This window comes from Alligator sinensis, unplaced genomic scaffold (assembly GCF_000455745.1).
Source record: "Alligator sinensis unplaced genomic scaffold, ASM45574v1 scaffold439_1, whole genome shotgun sequence".
Taxonomy (NCBI): Eukaryota; Metazoa; Chordata; order Crocodylia; family Alligatoridae; genus Alligator; species Alligator sinensis.
Window position 1 is genome coordinate 921,537 of NW_005842523.1, and position 13,392 is coordinate 934,928.

At 44.8% G+C, this 13,392-nt stretch overlaps 1 protein-coding gene across 8 annotated transcripts in view; it reads right to left on the minus strand.

Annotated features, from left to right (window-relative positions):
- The window catches only part of ELP4 (elongator acetyltransferase complex subunit 4), a 268,164-nt gene that overhangs the window by 214,415 nt on the left and 40,357 nt on the right, over positions 1–13,392 (minus strand). The window lies entirely within an intron of this gene.

Sequence of the window (13,392 nt, forward strand, 5' to 3'; positions counted from 1 at the left end):
CTTATTGCTGAGGCACAACCACGGATATAAAGAGTTCAAAAAAATGTGTTGTGAAATACTCAAAAAATCAATTTCTTCCCCCGTTCACTGCGTGATGTTTGTAAAATCATCAGTTACAAACCTGATCCAAAACAATCGGGAGGAAGCGAAGAGATTTCTGGAGATGAGAAAGATAGTCGAGGACTATGGGCCTTTTCCATAAGGGCCATAGCCTCGAAGGGGGGATTTGATGAGCACCCCTGAACTTTCACTATGCATTTTCTACTTCGGGAACAGCTTTGTATGTTTTGAAAAAGTATTTTATCTAACCAAGGGCATAGATTAGGTTGTTTAGGCTGGGGGAGATCACTTGTTGCTTAGTTGTTTAATTGCTGGCCTCGCTAGAAGGAAAGCTGTATCAACAAAGTTCCAGAGCTGGAAGGGGGGTTACTTGGGGGGGAGCTGGAAGGGGGGTTACTTGCTGGGCTTGCTATACATTTCATCACATCAGCAAGTTTAACCTGTTACGTAGCTATATAAGGCAGACGCCCACTGGGGTGTGTGTGCTTGCTTTGCGAACGATTGCCAAGCACCACTTTCTGCGCAAAAATAAAGATTAAGTTGGATCCCTCACCCCTGTGTGTTTATTGGCACAAGCGCACCGGGCACGAACTCACTGTCCTTTGGGGACAACAATAGCTCTGGATGCATGACAAGAAAAGATCATCTGAATCACAGGAGAGAAGGGCAAGTCTTTTCTTTCATGTATTCCAATTAAGATGACTGAATTAAAATATTTAAAAGAGATTTTTTTTTTTTTACTTTGAGAACCATCATATACATATACACGTGCATAGTCTACTGGTTAAGGTAAGGAGTCATATATGCCTCCTCTTTCCCAAATTTTCTGCCACTACAACTCTTTAAAAATGTTACATACAGATGTATCAGGGAGATTAGATAATCTCTTTTTCTTTCATTATGCTCTGAATTATGCCAGGAAAATCTCAACAACACAGGATGAATAAAATAAAAAGAATAACACAGTAGGAGTAGTAACATGCAGGGATCTGGAGGAAAAAGCTGGGGTCTGGATGAAAAAAACCTGAAGGTATCCTCAGTCTGAATCCTGAAAGAGTTTCATACATGCTTAGTGTTTTAAGCATGTCAGTAGCCCTAATAATTTCACTGAGATTCTGAACATGCTTAAAGTGTAAGGTATTTAAGTCTTTGAAGGATCACAGCCACAGAAAAAAAAAAAATTGACAATGAAGGACATAAAAAAAAATGATATTGTACACAGTATAAATTATCACTTCAAGGCAGCATATGATCAGTAGCATTTACTTAATTCTCACAACTCATGTAAAGTCTAATTCAACAGAATAATGCAGCAGCTCAGCTTTCCACTGCGTTGATCACTGAATATGGGCTCTTTTCACTGACTATTGCTTTTTGCAATTTGTTTGACTTCTTTCTATTCCAAAGAATGTTCCTATGCTTGTGTGGTGTTGGCCATCTTAGAACCATGCTTGATTACTCTATTTTTCTTTTAAAGGAAAAGAAGGAGTAACTTTAAAGATCAGCAATCCTTAAGTGATTGAGATCAACTATATTTAGGGCAATACCCATTTGGTAAAACTGCTGTGAGATGACTAGTATTAATCTAAACAGATTTAAAAAAAGAATCTTTCCCATAAAGATATGTTTAAGTAAATGAACATCAGAAATTATATAGCATTAATTGAATGGCTGATTATGAAAAGTTAAGTCACTCAGTTCATTTTTAAAATCACTGTGCTTAAGAAGAAAGTTAAACATTTTACTGTTTCTGTAATGTTTCTTTTACTTTTGGTGTATATTTGGCAAGAATGTGAAATGAAGATTCTAACAAGTACATAAGTGACCCACTATTGTCTGCATAAGAAATGTCTCGTGTTACAAATCAAAAACTAATCAACAAAAGAAAAGACAGCTTAACAAACAAGTAAGCCAGGGGTGGGCAAAATATGGCCTGCGGGTTGGACCTGGCCTGCCAGGCACTTTCATCTGGCCCGCGGCACCCACCAATGAATTGCATCCCACCCAGCCTTTCTGCCCATGAGGGTGGGAGCGAGCTGCCCATGTATACAAGCCCCCAATATAGCCTATTGGGCCTCGCTCCCACCCTCTTGGGGGAAGGGTTCTGCCCAGCCAGCAGTGTCCAGGCAGGGCTCCTGCTGCAGCCGGAACCTGCTTGCTCGGAGCACCAGGTAGGGAAGCAGCAGGGCTGGGGAGGAAGGACTTGCAGCTGGGCGGAAGCAGGAGCGCATCATGGACCCTGCGCCCAGAGGGGCAGTGGGAACACGAAGCTCAGCTGGGTAGGGTGTGAGTGTGTGGGGTGGGGAGTGTAGGGATCCCTCAAACACTGCCTCCATGGTGTGCAGCCCCTGCTGCCTGGCAGCAGCAGCAGGCAGAGAAGTCAGTGTGCGTATGCCTGGCACAGGCGCGGCTCCAGCCAGTGCTGAGCTGGAGGAGGGGACAGAACCTGCCCAATTGCTCCATGCTGCATGCCTGCAGGTCCAACACTCACAGTGAGGAAGCCCTACACTGGAGCCTGCCGCTTCCCCCACTCTGCTGTGCAGATCCCTGTACTCTGCTGGGAATGGAGAGAGCACTGCCCCCTGCTTCCCCATGGAATCTAGCATGGGGTTTCCCTGCTGCGAGTGCAGAGCTGCAGGCACGCAGCACGGAGCCCTTGCGATAGAAACAGCCAGAGCTGTGCTGGGGGCGAGGAGTGCACCCCTAAGCAACCTGTCCAGCTGCTTCTATCACAGGGGCTCTGCGCCACATGCAGCTCCATATTTGCAACAAGGAAGCCCTGCATTGGACTCTGCAGGGAAGCAGGGGGTGGGGGTCCCTCCACTCCCAGAAGAGTGCGATGACCTGCACAGCATGGAGCAGGGTAGGCAGCAGGCTCTGGCATGGGGCTTCCCCCACTGTGAGTGCTGCAGCTGCAGGCCTGTGGTGTGGAGCCCTGGTGACAGGGCAGGCTCCGATCCCTCCCCCTGCACACCACAGGCCGGAGCTGAGCCTGTGCCGGGCACGAGGCCCTGACCTCCCTGCCTGCTGCTGCTTCTGCTGCCAGGCAGCAGGGGCTGTATGCCATGGGGAGAGCGTGTGGCAAGTCTCTATACCACCCCACCCTCCCTCACCCCCGACACACACACCTTGGCTCCAGAACCCCCATCAACATATACCTATACCCTAACATATCCTATGCCCCCCTACACAGCTACAGCCTCTCGCAACCCCACACACACTCCCACACCCCACCATACACACACACACACACAATATAAAAGAGTGACACTTATTTTTGGGTTATTATGCAATCCCTTCTATATACAGTCCACAATCACAAGTCATGACAAATATTTTTTGGAATAAAATTAAAATATAGCATAGTAAGTGTTTGACTTCTAGTGTACGATTTGTTTCTTTTCTGGTTCTAAGATGGCAACCCCCTCTCCCAAAAGGAGTACTTGGGGGTAGGGGGTATGTCACAGGGGGCCTTCTCGAGGCCACTTTCCCTGCAGCCTGTCCACCTGTTTCTGGGCTAACAGCCCGCCTTCTCACCCACCACGCCTTGTTGGAATCAATTAATAGATGTTAATAAGCGGGAGGCTGCCCATTTCCTGCCCCGATGACAGGGGGCGCTATCTGCGGCTCCATTCCTCCCCAACACCGCAGCCCAAGCCTTGCAGATGGCATCTAGATGTTATCATAATCACTGGCCCCCCACACTGGGCCCCAGAATCCTCCTAATTGAACCCACCTGGATTCCTCTCCTCAGGCGGTCTCATCCGCCTTCATACTAGGCAGCATAGCTCCCTGAACCATTTCCCCTTTGGGTGTGGTTCCCCTGGGACCTTTGGCTCACTAGCCCTGGCCCACCTCCAGGCCAGTTGGAACCCTAAGCGTGCAGCTCTTGGGCATTTCTCGCGGTGGGCCCCTGGTCCTTTGATCCTTCTGGTCTTGGCCCCAGCATGGACCAGTCAGGGGAAGTTCAGACAGGCCTGAGTCTATGGCCTTTTCTCTCTCTCCGGGGGTCCACCCTCCAGGCCCTCCAAACAAGGGGTAACCCACCTGGTTGTGGGGGCTAGGGGTTAAGGCGCCCCGACCTGCCTTTCACTGGCCTGGTATTTCCTGGAGGCTCCCGCGCCACTGGCCCACTCCTGGCAGGGAGCAGTTTTAGGTCATGCCCAGGACCAGGAGTCTCCTTACCATCCCCTACAGCTCCTCCCTTACTTCCAGATGATACTAGCAGCCCTCCGGCCAGGCGGTGTTGTTGCCTGGTCTCCAGCAGCAAAACTGCCCTGTTTATACGGGCAGCCCCAAATTCAAAATGGCCGCCCTCAGCAGGCACCTGGCAGCTGCCAGCTCCAGGACCTTAAAGTGGCAGGCACACACAGTGCCCTGCCACAGGGTAGTAAGGGGAGGCACTTCCAGTGGCAAAAGTCAGGGGTTGGGGGCAGGACTTCTTGTCCCAATGTGGTGACCAGGGGGCGGGGCAACTGTCAAGGGGTGTGGCTACCCATGTGGGCGCCGACCGCGCACCACATGTGGCCCCTGACAGCTCACCAAAACTTGTTAAGCGGTCCTCCACCCAAAATAATTGCCCATCCCTGAAGTAAGCAATGCATAATCATCAGAAACCTTGCCAGTTAAGCTATACCCTTATTGTCTTTTGTTCGTCAAATCTTTTTACTATTAGGGACTAAACCCTTCTTGCAAACACTGAGCTTTATGCTTTGGAGAAGGGCTGTCCAACTCATGGCCCATGATGGGTTAATTTGTGGCCCCTGGGCTCCCTCACCCAGCCACCACTCCCCCTTATCAGTCCAGCTGGAGCATGAGCTAGGGTTTCTGGGCTTCTTACCCATCCTTTAGGATCCTCTTCCCATTCCCACCCCAGGGGGTAGCATGATGGAGTGCAAGTGGAGATGGAAGATCCTGTGGCCCACAGCACCTGTGCAGTACAGTGTGGTGCAGCACACACTTACGTGTGCATGTGTATGCTCTCACAACTCACAGGATGCAGGGCTTCCATCGATGCAGCCCCCAGTCCATTAGAAGTTGGATAGCCTTGATTTGGAGGATTCCCAGCATGATTTCTTGTGTGTTCCTTAACAGAAACATGTAACTTTTCCCTCAATATAAACATTCTTCCACACTGATACCTTCTTTGTTTTAAGATCCACCTTGGCATATACTTATACATAAAACTTTAAATGTATATTGCATTATTGCATTTACTAAACACACACACATAGAAACAAGTAAGAGCAGCAAAGAAAGGAGATTCCAAAAATTATTTACCGAACTGTGGGACACCTGATAATGCCAGCTTTCCCAACTAGTAGAAGACAATGACAATTAAGTTTACAATGACTCTAACTTCATTTCTGATATTGTTGCCAAGTGTTTCTCTTTGCTTCATAAAAGACAAATAAAAGAAGATGGAAGAAGACTTCATGAAAAACATGAAAGAGAACAAGTTTCACTTGCAGTGGTGGAACCTATCATTGGATTTTTATATATCTGAGGATAAATTTGATATCAACAAATAATAAACATAATAGCTTATGTTTTACCACTTGGTTATCATATAAGACCTTTGTATTCATGTTTTCTGCAGTGTTTTGTCATATTTTTGTGTGGTACTGTTATTTCCAGTGAAAGCCCTTGTACCTAGATAACATGTATAGTTTCAGATGTACAGCTTTTAGTCATGACATGAATCTGAAAGTTCAGTTAGTGGGGAGCTATAACCAAAGGATTTTGGAACTGAAAAGGTGAACATTTTCCTGAAAGTTGACATTAAAGCAGACAGTATGGAGATGTATCAGCTATGTCACTGTGATAAACTCATGCATTTTGCAAGTACTACTGTCATCAAGAGAAACAATGAGAATGAAGACTTGCTTGAAAGATTCAGTGTTGTCTTTGATTTAACCTCAGTGCCACCGCGTAAACAAAAATGCCTGCCGACTATGGCAACCCTGATCAAACTATGGACCACAAAACAATACTCTGCCCTCTATATAAATTTGAAGGTGACATTGCAGAGATACATTCCCTTTCCTTAAAAGCATTAGACTGGTTAACTAAAATGGATTTACAGTTGTTGTTCCAAGTCAGCCATATGAAAGAAGAATAAAAATGCCACCCACTGACAGTGCACTTTTTTCTTCTTTAAGCCCGAAGTCCCTTGCAACACAAGACAATCCAGAACCACTTAGAATACGTCTCATAAAGAACTTCTGGCAAGTCCCAGACACAAGTTGGATCACTTTTCTTAGGTTTGTTACTTTTCCTATGAACAAAATGCTTTTACTGAAGCATATTTATAGACTTATCTAACAACAGGAAAAATTACCATTGTAATTATAGTGTTATCATTATACAGATGTAATAATAAAATACTGCTCTCAATTTCCCCCAAAGTAAGATGTAGCTTCTCTCACTATCTCACCCTAGAGGCAGAAAAATGACAGAAATGGAAGGAAGGGAAACAAGACTGAGAAATTTGTGGTCCGACTCTCCCTTCACCACCACCTGTGGTATCTGCCAAAGAGTCTGCTGGCTCTAGGATAGGTCTTCTTAGCCATCAGCAGACTCAACTACAACCCTTTACTTGACCTGTGGAGTGATCATCCTTGACCATGAGGGATTGCTGCCACTGCCATCCAAACATCCACATGTACAGCTACACTTCTCTGATAAGTACTTGTCCATTCCACATTCCAAGCACTCACATTTAGAAACTCTTTTATCTGATCAGTTCTGCTTAGCCAACTCTTTTATCTGATCAGTTCTGCTCAGCCATCTTAAGAGGGAGATGTTGCTGTCTGTTCCAAACTACATTCTTGGCCAAACCTTTTTGCTTTCTTTTCTTTCTTTTTTGTTTTTTGCTTTGTTCTGGTCTCTATTCTCAGTGAGACATGAGATTCTTTTATCTTTCCTCCTTCTCCCCGCACAAAATGAGACTCCATTTTTCTAATCACTTTTACCAGGCTCCTCTCTCATCACATGGTTTCAAAGTATGTTTCATCTGCGGTAGGGATATGACCACCATAAGCGGGCACAACAAGAACCTCTCTCATATAGCAATCTCTCATCTCTGGAAAGAGAGTTACTCAAATTCTTTACTTTGCAGATCTAGAAGAACCATTAAGCAAGTCTACAGACTAGTTGGTTTCAGATAATATAGCTCAGACTCGGTGAGTTCCAGGCTTTCCAGTGACATGAGTTTCCTCTTGATAAGGCCATTCTTGTTGGCGGTACCAAATAAATCTTCTTCCAGTGACTAGTCTCAGAGTTGGTACTTGGGGCCTTTGTCTCTTTCACAGTTCTTTGAAGAGATACTCTTCTTTCACTCATCATCTCTTTCTGGTTCTGAAGTTTTATGGCTCTATATGAATACTGAAAAAGCTTGGAAGCAATCCAACATTTGTCACGAATATCTGGATCTGGGGAATCTCTCCAACATAGAACCCTGGCTGCTCCATCAAGATATGGCATACCTCAGCTCCTGTCATGCCTCCCTGTCCACTGTTTAAGACATCCTCAAATACCCCCTCATTTTACCACACACAAAAAAATTGATTATACAGCCCAAATTAGAGTCCCTATTCACCAGCACTGATTGTGGATCCATCATTTTGCTCTCTATGCAATCCCACAGGGACATGGGATCTCTATTGGAAAGAAGCACTGTACCTCTGGGTTGCCATCTCACGCTTCCTGGTATAATAACTAAAGGAATTCCTTTAGGTATGGCTCTTCTGCCCATGAGCCCTGGACTTTTAGAAGATCTGTCATTAGAATATCCAATTGTCCAGGATAACAGTCATCTGTCTCAGCATCATATATAGTAATGCATCAGTCTGACACAGAAAACATTCTTATTTGATCAGTCAGTAGCACATCCCAATAATATCTTCTGATTTTTGTCTACTACATTTTGAGTATCTGTCCCTTTGCTTGCATAAACTGATTACTTACTCAGCTTTTTTTAAAAAAAGGCAAAGGTGTCCTAATTTAGACAGGCTTTGTAAGTGCTCATAGTTTCACCTCCAACCAGAGATATAAGAGATGTGAGAAGATACAGTTAGCAATCTTGGAAGAGACCAGGCAATATGACTAATTAAACAAATACCCTTGAGATTTCTGCCCGCTCCTGGAATTAAACTTTGGCTCTATAAGTGTGGTAGGAAAGATGGCTTCAAGCCCTTTTTTAGTTCTTGGATCCCTGGAGTTGCCTAGAATGAGTTTGCATCCAAAAATAACTTAGTGCAGACACAGGCCTGTTTTGATTCTGTTGGCTAAATGGCTTCCAATGGTTTTCTTGAAAGTGGGGGAAAGAAGGAAAAGGTATCACTGGAATAAGCAGGGGCAGGAATAGATTGCTCAGAGCCAACTACAATTGCTTATATCATCTTTGGAGTTCCCTATTATTTTGGAGTACTTGCTTTTCAGTGCTTTGAACACTAATTACATCAGATGAGAGTATTCTACTTTCTCTTATCTTATGTCTAACAAATCTCATATATGACTGCTAATGTAATTTTATACACCGAACTGTCCTTATGTTGCTTTCTAATTGTTTCAAAATAGCAAAAATCCTCCACAGTAATCATTAAGTTATACCATTTCCTAAAAAAGGATCCTTTAAAAAAATTACTGTATGCTACATGTTCCAAAAGAACATTATTTTACTTATACAGGTAATGTTTGCTTTTGAATAAATTAACCAAATTTAAAGCCATTTTTTATCATATCCAGTGTAATGGAAAATATGCTATTGCAATCCAAGAATTAATAGAAATTTCATAATTATAGAAGAGATACCGGAATGGGCAATTTCAGTCTCTCTCTGCACTTTTCTCATCTCTTCTTGTATCATTCCAAGATTAAAGGCTGTTTGAAGATATTAAAAAAAAAAAAAAAAAGTGGCGCTTTACTTTAAACTTGGCGCCACGCCTGGCCCATGCCCAAAAAAGGCAGGGCATTAGTTGGACCCAGCTTGCCAAACATCTGTATAGATTGGACACTTCAGTGGGACTTCTTTAGTACTTTTATCAAGTAGCTGATTGAATCAGCTTTAGATAAAACTGCCAAAAAGCCCCGCTGAAACGCCTTATCTATACAGATGCCATGGACCCTGGTCAAAGTAGCGCACTGTTTCTTTCAGTAAAGCATGGATATTTGGGGGTTTTTTTTTTGCTTTTCTTAACATCTGCAAACAGCCAAAGAGACTATTTCTTGAAACCACTTAAAAGGACCCAATTTTCCAAAAGTAATGATTTCACTCTTTAAAAGGTAAGTGTAGCAGGGCACTAAGATGTACCTGGTCCTTAAGGCTGAAGAAGCCTGGCTAGGGAGCTGGACAGGCTAAGCAGAGCTCCCCAGCTGCAGGTTGCCAGGGTAACAGCCTAAGGAAGCAGTCGGCTACATCTGCTGATGTCACCTGACTGGTAGGAGGCAGGGTTCTGGGATATACAAGCCCAGGCTGTAGCTAGCAGATGCACACTCTCTCTCTGGCAACTGACAGGGAAGGAGCTCCTGCCTGCTGAAGCTACTTGAGACCTGGTGCTGCCTGCCTAGCTCTCCCAGTACTGCCTGCTCTGCTATCTAGGTGCTACATGTCTACAGGGCGTCTTCCAGATACCTAGACGAGGCATGCTACTCTGAGTGGAAGTTTGTCCCCTTAAAGGGGCATAGCACTGTTGTTATTGTTAGCATTTAAGTTATAGCCTAGGGGCTTGTGTTTGTGTTCAGGTTTACCCTGGAGGATCAGAATAAGGCTAAAGGGGAGGTTTGGAGCCCTCATTAGTGCTTGGAGAGAGAGGGCATGATTTGGTATAGCCCAGCATGCCAGGAGGGCATAGCTACAGCCTATAGCACCAAGATGTGCAGGTACAGGGTCGGGGTGAGCCCATAGCGCCAGAGGGGTGCAGCCAGAGGGGCGCAGCACCCATAGTGCCAGAGGGATGCGGCTAAGGGGGTGCAGAACCAGGTACCTGGGAGAGAGGCACAGAATCAGGCATCCGAGAGAAAGGCAGTCACTAGAGAACTCAATGCTTGCGTGTTGCAGAGAGACAGGAGCCAGAGGGCTCAATGCCAGGGCCGTATAGATTTGACAATGGTAGTAACACTTGCAAGGCATGGAAAACGTGTAGGGTAGGTCGGAGCGTATATGCACCGCCTGGTATAGCTGGGCACAAGAAGGGCAGTCTCCCACCTAATGCACAACTTAAGTTTTTACTAACAAGGCGTAGCAGGTGAAATAGGTGGGTGGACAGCCCAAGACAGGTGGGTAGGCTGATGCAGGGTCAGCCTCAGGATGGCCCCCTGTCACAGTAAGGCCTATCTGAGATACCTGAAGTTGGGCACAGTAGAACCGAGGAGCTTAAAATGACTAAATACTTTTAAAAGCACTGGCCTATGTGCTTTTTTCAGCTTAATTTCAAATAGCTCATATGAGGCGTTTCTATCACTTTCATACAGTTTTGCATAGTCTAATTATTTGCTATTCACTAGGAAGATGTTTTTACTGCCCTTTCATTCAAAACTTTGAGCCATTTAAACCCAATTCCCTAGCTATGCCTTCTTGAAACCATTTGAAATAATACGTTGCCAATTCAAGTGGTAATTATTAAGTTGGGATGTAGTGCTGTCTATCAGAGTATCACACACAGTACCCAGAGTAAATTTAAGTGGGAGTACAGCATTATGAAGTGTCATTTTCAATAATCTGAATTAACAGAAAAATGTACCTAATGAAGTAACAATAGTTCCTAAATTTGATGGGGCTAAGGTACAGTCGGCTACATCTGCTGATGTCACCTGACTGGTAGGAGGCAGGGTTCTGGGATATACAAGCCCAGGCTGTAGCTAGCAGATGCACACTCTCTCTCTGGCAACTGACAGGGAAGGAGCTCCTGCCTGCTGAAGCTACTTGAGACCTGGTGCTGCCTGCCTAGCTCTCCCAGTACTGCCTGCTCTGCTATCTAGGTGCTACATGTCTACAGGGCGTCTTCCAGATACCTAGACGAGGCATGCTACTCTGAGTGGAAGTTTGTCCCCTTAAAGGGGCATAGCACTGTTGTTATTGTTAGCATTTAAGTTATAGCCTAGGGGCTTGTGTTTGTGTTCAGGTTTACCCTGGAGGATCAGAATAAGGCTAAAGGGGAGGTTTGGAGCCCTCATTAGTGCTTGGAGAGAGAGGGCATGATTTGGTATAGCCCAGCATGCCAGGAGGGCATAGCTACAGCCTATAGCACCAAGATGTGCAGGTACAGGGTCGGGGTGAGCCCATAGCGCCAGAGGGGTGCAGCCAGAGGGGCGCAGCACCCATAGTGCCAGAGGGATGCGGCTAAGGGGGTGCAGAACCAGGTACCTGGGAGAGAGGCACAGAATCAGGCATCCGAGAGAAAGGCAGTCACTAGAGAACTCAATGCTTGCGTGTTGCAGAGAGACAGGAGCCAGAGGGCTCAATGCCAGGGCCGTATAGATTTGACAATGGTAGTAACACTTGCAAGGCATGGAAAACGTGTAGGGTAGGTCGGAGCGTATATGCACCGCCTGGTATAGCTGGGCACAAGAAGGGCAGTCTCCCACCTAATGCACAACTTAAGTTTTTACTAACAAGGCGTAGCAGGTGAAATAGGTGGGTGGACAGCCCAAGACAGGTGGGTAGGCTGATGCAGGGTCAGCCTCAGGATGGCCCCCTGTCACAGTAAGGCCTATCTGAGATACCTGAAGTTGGGCACAGTAGAACCGAGGAGCTTAAAATGACTAAATACTTTTAAAAGCACTGGCCTATGTGCTTTTTTCAGCTTAATTTCAAATAGCTCATATGAGGCGTTTCTATCACTTTCATACAGTTTTGCATAGTCTAATTATTTGCTATTCACTAGGAAGATGTTTTTACTGCCCTTTCATTCAAAACTTTGAGCCATTTAAACCCAATTCCCTAGCTATGCCTTCTTGAAACCATTTGAAATAATACGTTGCCAATTCAAGTGGTAATTATTAAGTTGGGATGTAGTGCTGTCTATCAGAGTATCACACACAGTACCCAGAGTAAATTTAAGTGGGAGTACAGCATTATGAAGTGTCATTTTCAATAATCTGAATTAACAGAAAAATGTACCTAATGAAGTAACAATAGTTCCTAAATTTGATGGGGCTAAGGTATAATAGAAAGGGGCATATGTACAAGTGAAATATGGGAAGAACATAATACAATTAAATTAATCTACGAAAACGTATTAAACAGTAGGAAAAAAAATCCAAAGCACATTAACAGGTGGAGGAAGAAAAGTTAAAAGTACCAATACTGAAGAAAAGCAAGATATGAGTAGACAGCAAATCACATATAAATTTGCAGTTGATGGGACAGTAAAATGCCAGTGAAACTTTGAACTGTGCATTTACAGACATGGAGACACAAAGCTCCAATTTTATTCCTTCTTCCTATAGGAAGGGTAGGAGAAAAAAAAGGATTCCCATACACAGAAGTGGGACTGATGACTGTTGTTGGCAAAGGCAGCCCTTACCCACCTTGCTGCTGTAGTACTTGTGGAGACAGCTTCTAAAGCTGCTCTTTCTGGCTTGAGTGTAAAACCTCCACCTGGGGTTCAGTTGATGAGATGTCTTGTTCAATTTGAACAGTGGCTTAGTTTTGAAGACTGGAATCCCTAATTCCCTTCTTTCAACACACACACACACACACACACACACACACACACACACACACACACACACACACACACACACACACAGATTTAGGATGGTGTAGTAGTGCAGTTGCACCCCCACCCCCTTGATTCTTAGTCCACCCAAAGTTTAAAACCAACTGCCTGGCAGCATCAGCAACTTTTCTATTCAGGCAGTAGTGAGACTCAACTGACTCCATGGCTCATTATAATCTACCTGACTCTGCCTGAACACTTCCAGCGTTAATAACCCGTCTCCTTTTTCAATGGTCTTCATGTTCCACTAATCAAACAAACTATCCTTTGAGAATTCTACTGTCTGTTAGCTTCTCCTGGTATTGTTGCTCTTATTTAATAGCACTGCAGACTGTTTTTAACCCTATCTAAAAATGTTAACTCAGGTGTAGAAGTATTTAGTGAAAAACTGGATGCACTGCCAAGTAGGGATGCAAATATCACTTAAAAAATATCTGTTGAACCTCCTCTAATTATATCAGTTAAATAATTACTGATAGCACATGCCTAGTTTAGTGACCTCTGGCAGGAATGGCCCAGGCCTCCTATGTCTTCACCACATGCATGGCGCTGTGTGGGCCCGGGCCCCCTAGTGGCTTTGCCCCACCTCCTGGTGGGGAACCACAGGTGT